The sequence below is a fragment of the Citrus sinensis genome, chromosome 9 (assembly GCF_022201045.2).
Source record: "Citrus sinensis cultivar Valencia sweet orange chromosome 9, DVS_A1.0, whole genome shotgun sequence".
NCBI classification, from domain to species: domain Eukaryota; kingdom Viridiplantae; phylum Streptophyta; class Magnoliopsida; order Sapindales; family Rutaceae; genus Citrus; species Citrus sinensis.
In genome coordinates this window covers 3,931,633-3,940,764 of record NC_068564.1, presented here as the reverse complement: position 1 = coordinate 3,940,764, position 9,132 = coordinate 3,931,633, and the positions used below count along the sequence as shown (strand labels likewise).

Below are 9,132 nucleotides of genomic sequence, written 5' to 3'. Positions count from 1 at the left end.
GCCTAAGTTACAGCCCTTGTAACTTACGGCTCTTTTGTCTTTTCTTGCTTTGTTATTGTAAATTTCACTGAAGCCTTTACACTCTGTTTTATTTCATTGAAATCTTTAAAGTATCAAATTTGGCCCCTATAATTTTTAAATTCCGAAAATATCCTCTATTTAATTAAAAAATATAATAATTATTAAATGGATTATTATTATAATTATAATTATAATTTTTAAATGGATTATTATTATTATTATTAACAACAATAAAAGATATTATAATTAATTAATATATTAACAATAATTTTTAGTTAAATTGTTAATAAAAATTATTAACAATAATTATTATCAATAATTAATTTTTGAATAATAATAATAATCACAATAACTAAAATACAAAATAATAATTATGATAAAAATTAATTAATAATTTTATAATAATTTGTTACAGTTTAACTCACTAAGGCCCTGTTTGGGATTGCTTTTGGGAGGGTTAAAAGTAATTTTAAAAATCTAAAAGTTAATTTTGGTGTTTGGTAAAAAAAATCAAAATCACTTTTGCCAGAATCAGCTCCTCCTACAGCTGATTTTGAAAAACAGGGAAGGAGTAACTTTTAGATTCTGATTTTGAGAATCAATTTTATCCTTTAATATAATTTCATAAATATCCTTACAATTATTACTTAAACCCGAAATTATCCTTATTTAAATTGAAAATAAAATTAATATTTTAATAATTTTTTATTATAATTAACGCACACCTTTCGTTTACTATATTTCTTCATATTTTGTGTTCTATCAAAACTTCTCTCGTGCAAGTAAATTTATTTTCTTACAGCATTTTTATATGTATAAGTAAATTTCATCCTATATTATGTATATTTTAGTCATTTATTTTCTTACAGCAGTTTAATAATAAGATTTACCAAACACCCATAACTGCTTTCAAAATTTACAGTACTTTTGAAAATAAAATTTACCAAATACTTAACTAATTCTCTTCACAGCTGATTATTTCTACAGCACAGCTAACAGTAATTATTTTAAAAGCTGCAGCATTACCAAACTGGCCCTAAGATTTTGATTCTAAGACAAAATAAACACATCAAGGGCAATACAATTCATTCTAACTTTGATTCTTACAGTTCATATAAATAATTTATTTTGATTTCAATTCTTCATTTCGATTCTATCTATTCTTATTCTAACTCATTCTAATTTCAGTTAATTTCGATTCCTATTTAGTGAACGCACTATAAAATTGTAAACATTTCATTTTTTCCCCATTTCTTATTCCCCTCTCTCACTCTCTCTCTATGTAATGAGTCTTATGGTGGCTTTAATTGTTGATAAAGGTTGCTGAAGAGAAATTGATTGTGGAGAGGGATGGATTCAAAGGGATTTTTTTTTTATTTTATTAATCCTTTTATCATGAAAGTAGTATTTATGATGAGATGATATTATAAAGAAGATGAATGGTAATATCCTTAAAAAAAATTTTGATGATGAGTGATGGAAGATGAGATGCCGTAATTTTTAAGAGAGAAAAGCACTTTTTTTATTACTAATTTAAGTATATTTTTGTCTTTTTATTAATATTAGTGTGTTATGATAACTAATGTTTCGTGGTTGCAAACAAAAATTCTTTTGACACTTACAAAAAAAATAATAAATAAAAAAGAATATAAAGAGATAAATTAAATTTTCATAATATAGGTAAGCATAAAGTTTCATAATACTTAAAAAATATATATATAAATAAAACAGAGTAGTACAAGGGTTCAATGAAATTTTACAATAACAAAATAAGAAAAGACAAAAGAGCCGTAAGTTACAACAGTTGTAACTTAGACGGATCCTTTTTTTTTATATGCAGTTGTGCCCGTCATTTCAGCCGAGCTTGGTGACCCGCCGTATGAAAAGACAAATGAAGATTTTACGTAAGGCTTTGCGTAATCATATGCGGATCCGGATGACGTTGCCTGTGAATAAGTCATCTTAGTGACGTCTAGGGATGGCAAAATCCGGGTCCAGGTCCGGGTTTAGCCTTTCCGAATCCGGACCCGGATACTATTTTCTTTTCCCGGACCCGGATTTTAACCCGGATTTTTTCACCCGGGTCCGGGTCCGGGTTCAACCCGGAAAAATCTGGGTTTCCGAATTCCAGGTTTTGAACCCGGATCAATGAATCAATATTAATTTCTAAAATTCTAAAAATAAAAAATTAATACATTTCTAAACAATAACACATTTAGATTAATCAATAAAATTAATTAAAAAAATAATATTAAAATTAAATATCCGGGTTCGGGTTCTGGATGTCCGGGTTAACCTAAACCCGGACTCGGACCCGGATATATCCGGGTTATTAAAATTTATTCCGGACCCGGATTTTTTTATATTCCGGTGCGGGTTCAACCCGGCCTGGATTATCCGGGTTCGTCCGGGTCCAGGCCGGGTCCGGGTTATTTTGCCATCCCTAGTGACGTCATCGTAAGAAATTAAGTTGGAGTGTTGAGCACTATCAGGCAGGCCAGAGGGTCTACAATTCAAGATACTTACCCACTTGAATCATATCAGACAACTATCAATTAGGTAAAAAACAATTGTAAAATTTGTGTATATTCAATTCATATGGGAACTATCATTTCTTCAGCGAAATTTTCGATGTTATCATCTAATGTGACGTATCAAAGTGATATAAGTAAGAAAGAAAATTGCCGACCCAGAAAGAAAGACAATTGTTTTAAAATTTTGTAACAAATAATGAGTTGCCAAATTTATAGGCCATCGTTTTTGGCTTATCTTGTTGTTAGAAAATAGAAACTCAAAGCCATCATGCAACTGGTACCAGTTCATGAGGTCATATAGTCACCGGTTGTCGGTGAATGGTGACGTAATGCTGTCAAGTTCAGTTCCATCGTTTAATTTCCTCTCACCGCCTCTGTATTGTCTATAAATAGGATGTCACCAGGACCTTCAGTTTCATCAGGAAATTACAATTTTAATTAGCCAATATAATCAAGCTCTTCGTTATAGGCCTTTGGACATGGCGGCAGCCACCACCAAGCTTCTACTATCAGACCTTGCATCTACCGTCAAGAGTGTTCCCTCTAACTATATCCGCCCCATCTCTGACCGTCCAAATCTCACGGAGGTTCAGATATCAGACGGTTCAATTCCTCTTATTGATCTCCAAGTCCTCGACGGTCCTCGCCGCCTTGATATCATCAAACAGATTGGACAGGCATGCCAACATGACGGCTTCTTCCAGGTGAAGAACCACGGGATTCCAGAAACGATAATTAATAGCATGTTGAGCATTACGAGAGCATTTTTCAAATTGCCAGAGAGTGAGAGACTGAAGAGTTACTCTGATGATCCTTCAAAGTCTACAAGACTATCCACTAGTTTTAATGTTAATACGGAAAAGGTATCCAACTGGAGAGATTACTTGAGACTTCATTGTTATCCTCTTCAGGATTACATACATGAATGGCCTTCCAATCCTCCTTCCTTCAGGTATAATTAGTAAGATTGTGTAATCTACTTATTTTTTTATTTTTCATATGTCCAGTTATTTTAATTACTGTTAACACTTGAAAGGGAAGTTGTGGCTGAGTACTGTACAAGTGCAAGAGGGTTAGTGCTGAGGCTACTTGAGGCCATATCTGAGAGCTTGGGGCTTCAAAGGGATTATATAGACAAGGCATTAGGCAAACATAGGCAACATATGGCTTTGAACTACTATCCACACTGTCCTCAGCCCGATCTAACTTATGGATTGCCAGGACACATTGATCCAAATTTAATAACTGTTCTTCTTCAGGATGATGTCCCTGGATTGCAGGTACTTAGAAAGGGGAAATGGCTTCCTGTCAATCCTATTCCCAACACCTTCATTGTCAAGATTGGCGATCAGATGCAGGTTCTTAGCAATGATCGATACAAGAGTGTGCTTCATCGAGCTCTGGTGAATTGCGACAAGGAGCGCATATCCATTCCAACGTTCTATTGTCCGTCACCTGATGCTGTGATAGCTCCTGCTAAGGATTTGATCGATGAACGTCACCCGGCTGTCTATAAAAATTTCACATATTCTGAATATTACTAGAAATTTTGGAACAGGGGCCTTGTAGACGAATGTTGCTTGGACCTGTTCAAAGCTTCAACTGCTTGATCTTGTCATTAATTATGTATTTGAAGATCAAATAGCTGAACGCTGCTTTCGACATGTTCAAAGCTTCATGCTGTTTGATCTTATCATTATTATGTAGTTGGAGATCAAATTTCATTAGCTCTAAATTAATAATTGATCATATTTCATCTGTTATCAAACAACTTGCTAGGTATAATTGTACTTCTAAATCTACTTTGTTTAACTGTTTCAGATTAATGATGTTGATGCGAGATTCTAGTTACTCTTTCGACCACGACCAGGATCTCTGCTCAATAAACTCAACCACGATGAGGATCTCTCCTCGTATGCTTTCTTCTCCAAAAATTCTTGTGTACACAGAAACAAGTCAGAGCACACCGGTCATTTTCCCGGCGTAAACCCTCTGACGCTCAAGTCAGAAATGAAGGTTTTATGTTCCTGGGAACGTTAGCCACTAATCTTATGGCTTATTTTTGGTATCGATTATTCAATGCTCTCTTTATCTCCGTTTCAATATCAAAAGTTCTAACCCTTTTACCTTCGTTGGCCACCTTTTTATAGGCTTCTCCTGATTTCAGACCTTCCCTCAACCCACGCCCATTGCCTTCCCATCTCTCGGAAGTGGATGCTCCGTTTCTGTAATCGTGGGTGGTCGCGTGGTCTTCGTGCCTTGATTCTCGGGTTGGAGTGCACGTCTCGCCAACTGCCGTTGACCGGGTCTCCTCGCCTCAACCATTAGCAGGAGACCGGCCTCGCCGATGGTGTATTCGTGGATGAGCAGAATATTCCTGCTCCTGTTCTCCTGCTACTAGGCTTCTGCAAGATATACCTGTTCGTGGGAACCCTACTAGTAGGTATCTGCTCATCACGGCTGGTCTCGTCGAAGTACATCCCCCAAACACCGGTCCCCCAGTTTCTGGTGTTGGGTAACGTAGTGAGCCGACAGTGGAAATTCAACAGTTCTGGCTTGCGCGGGGTAGGAAAAGGCTGCCAAGAGTTGTGTCGCATTTAATTGCGAATGAGGTGATGTGGCAGAAATCTACCCCTCCGTTTGAATTTCAAACAGACGGTTATGAAACTCTTGGGATTTGCGCCGTTAAATACTAGCAGCCCAAGAGTTTGTTCCTCATTAGGAAAACGCAAAACCCCCAAAAGAGAAACTCGTCATTTTCTTCATCCCTGTCTCTTCGGCGAAGGATTTTCGGCATAAAAAGCTTTCATCCCTGCCTCTCTTCGACTGAGCCACAACTTCAAGTATTATTCCTATCTCATCGGTCTTGGATAATTGTAGACAATTTCTTTTCTCTCTGTTTTGTTTGGGTAGTGTTTGGTGATACTGCTCTGGTTATAGTTTAGGGAATGTCAAAAGGCAAAGAGAAAGTTATTGAGATTGAGGATGATGAGTTAGGCTTCTTGCCTAGTCTGCTCGCCGGTCCTGCCTTTGACCCCGAGATCCCTTTAGAAACCATTAGATCTAGTGTTGGAACTAGCGCTAGGAGGATGTCCCCCCAAATAACCTCCTTAACCGGTAATAGCGACGATGAGGGTTCTTCTGGTTCGGAAGACACCTTGAGTAAAGATCAGGGAGATGATTCTGGTGAGATGTCCTCACCAGGAACATCGCGACCAGATAAGAGGAGCACATTAGGAGGTAGAGCTCTATCACAGCATTATGCTATTGATTTCATCACGTGCATGACCACAGTAGACGAGCTCACTAATCTCCGAGTTAGGTATGGAATTCCCGATGAGGTACCTCTTAGGATCCCAGGAAAGAAGGATACCCCCAGCCGGCCTTCTAGGGGATATGTTACTCTATTTCTAGATAGTTTTAAGCTTGGGCTGAGGTGCCTCATACAGCCCTACTTTGCCCGAATACTCAATGGGTTGAATTTAGCTCCTGGTCAACTGAACCCCAATGGGTGGCGGGTACTTTCTAGTCTGTTCATATTGTGGGACAGATGTTGTCAAAGCGATCCAACAATTGATGAGGTGAAGCACCTGTACCAGCTAAAGAGCAGCCCCAAAGATGCCGACTGGAATTACTTCCAATCTAGTACCAAGACCAGAAAACCCATAACTGATCTTCCAACTGGTAGTAGTGGGACTTGGAAGAAAAAATTCTTTTTTGCTGGGGGTCCCTGGGGTCAAGTTGCACAGATTGACGGGAAGGATTACCGCGTCCCACCCCGTTTCGTGGTCCCAGGTTGCCTGCTCACTTCAGATGTCTTGTCTCCATAGTCGTTCTCATTTTGCTGATTTGTCTCTAATCCAATATCTGCTCGAATTTTAAGTTCTTGGGGGTGTGCACTACTTGCTTAAACCTGGGCCACTCAAGCGGGTCGAGGCTGTATTGGCCAGTTCCTGTTCGCACCAAGATTTGCTAACCACTTACAACTTGCTCGAATCTCGTTTGGTGTCCACTGACTCTGGGATGGAGGACGCTGTGATCTGGGCTCTGAATCGGAAACGTTCTCGACCTCATACTACTAAGTAGGACCAGAATAAGGATGCTCCCACTGCGAAGCGGGTGAACATTGTGCAGCAGGTTCCTCCCTTGAAGACTCTACCACCTCCTCCTGCCAAAGTCGGAGAAACTAGCGGAGCAACCACTAATCCTGCTGCCTCTTCTCCTCAAGTTGGGCCGAGATCTCGTTTATCTGACAATTGAGCAGAACATTTGGCCCCCTATATCAACGAGTTTTCTAAACTCGTGAGCAAGAAGGACTTGGAGGACTTTGACGGCAGCACCCTGGGTGAGCTGGTGGGGGCCATTTAGTATAACGCTTTCCATCTCGGCTGCATGGCCACTTATTATAAGGTCAAGGTTGGCCGTTATGACTGGAAGATGAAGGAGGACATTCAATTGCCGATGACCAAAGCTGATGCTGCCGAGAAGAAAGCAGGAGACTTGAATCTCGAGAATTTGAAGTTGATAGAGTGAGAAGCTCTTGCTCAAGCAAAGGCCATTACTCTCGAGGAAGAGCTGACTAAGGTCAAGGAGGATTTGCAAAGGCAGAAGGTTATGTACGAGGCTCAGCTCAAATCTCTTCGTGATTCCCACCAGGTTCAGGTCGAGAACTTAGAGAAGGAAGCTGACAACCAATATGACCAGGGACTTCGGCATTCCTATCGTTGCATCATGGCCGTCCTTGGGAAGCAGCACCCTGATATGAAGATGGATGACCTTACTGCTGGTGTTGCTCAACACATGGACGATGAGGCAGCAAAAGAGGATGTCGAAGAGGTGGAGCCAATTGCGGTTGAGGAGGAAAACTCTCCTCCTCGTGCAATCCCTGCTGATGTTGCTGAGGCAAGTACCCCCCGGATGCAACTGGTGATACCCCCCCTACACCTGAGGTGGACCAGCCAACTGAGGCTGCTCGGCTTACTGACCCGCCGTCCTCTTGAATGTATCTTGTGTTGTAGTGAACATTGTATGTGAAGGTTATCACCCTTCCAAGTTATTGATCAGATTAATAAAAATATTTTTAATCACTTTCTTGTGTTGTAATTGCAAGTTATTTTTCGTTTGAGAGTTTGCTCGCCTTCGCTTGGTCGAGCAGATCCTGGCATGCTTGGCTTCTGGTCTCGCCATAAGACAGGCTTTGAGACATAGTATTTGCATGCCTTAGAAATTTTTACAATGCTTGGGTTCCTGCTCGCCTTCGCTTGGTCGAGCAGATCCTGGCACGCTTGACTTCTGGTCTCGCCATAAACAGACTTTGAGACTTGGTGGGCCTTTGCATGCCTTCGAAATTTTCATAACGCTTGGGATTCTACTCGCGTTCGCTTGGTTGAGCAGATCCTGGCACGCTTGGCTTCTGGCCTCGCCATAAACAGGCTTTGAGACTTGGTGAGCCTTTGCATGCCTTAGAAATGTTTATAACGCTTGGGATTCTGCTCGCCTTCACTTGGTCGATTAGATCCTGGCACGCTTGGCTTCTAGTCTCGCCATAAAACAGGCTTTGAGACTTGGTGAGCCTTTGCATGCCTTAGAAATGTTTATAACGCTTGGGATTCTGCTCGCCTTCGCTTGGTCGAGCAGATCCTGGCACGCTTGGCTTCTGGTCTCGCCATAAAACAGGCTTTGAGACTTGGTGGACTTTTGCATGCCTTCGAAATGTTTATAACGCTTGGGATTCTGCTCGCCTTCGCTTGGTCAAGCAGATCCTGGCACGCTTGGCTTCTACTCTCGCCATAAAACAGGCTTTGAGACTTGGTGAGCCTTTGCATGCCTTAGAAATGTTTATAACGCTTGGGATTCCGCTTGCCTCCGCTTGGTCGAGCAGATCCTGGCACGCTTGGCTTCTAGTCTCGCCATAAAACAGGCTTTGAGACTTGGTGAGCCTTTGCATGCCTTTGAAATGTTTATAACGCTTGGGATTTTGCTCGCCTTCGCTTGGTCGAGAAGATCCTGGCACGCTTGGCTTCTGGTCTGGCCATAAAACAGGCTTTGAGACTTGGTGAGCCTTTGTATGCCTTCGAAATATTTATAACGCTTAGAATTCTGCTCGCCTTCGCTTGGTCGAGCAGATCCTGGCACGCTTGGCTTTTGGTCTCACCATAAAACAGGCTTTGAGACTTGGTGAGCATTTGCATGCCTTCGAAACTTTTTCAATGCTTGGGATTCTACTCGCCTTCGCTTGGTGGAGCAGATCCTGGTACGCTTGGCTTCTGTTCTCGCCATAAACAGGCTTTGAGACTTGGTGAGCCTTTACATGCCTTGGAAATGTTTATAACGCTTAGGATTCTGCTCGCCTTCTCTTGGTGGAGCAGATCCTGGCACGCTTAGCTTCTGGTCTCGCCATAAACAGGCTTTGAGACTTGGTGAGCCTTTGCATGCCTTAGAAATTTTTGTAGCATCACACTAACTGAAATTCCTCACGGTTTCATTGATTACTGAATTCGGCTTACACGAGGTTGATTCAACATAAAACGAATAACAACAAAAGCGAACAAAAATAACTTTAAATCAGGAACGAGTC

At 40.7% G+C, this 9,132-nt stretch overlaps 1 pseudogene; it reads left to right on the top strand.

The window, feature by feature from the left end:
• The first annotated feature begins 3,007 nt into the window (after positions 1–3,007).
• LOC102627116 (protein DMR6-LIKE OXYGENASE 2-like) lies at positions 3,008–4,382 on the top strand (annotated as a pseudogene).
• Positions 4,383–9,132: the final 4,750 nt, after the last annotated feature.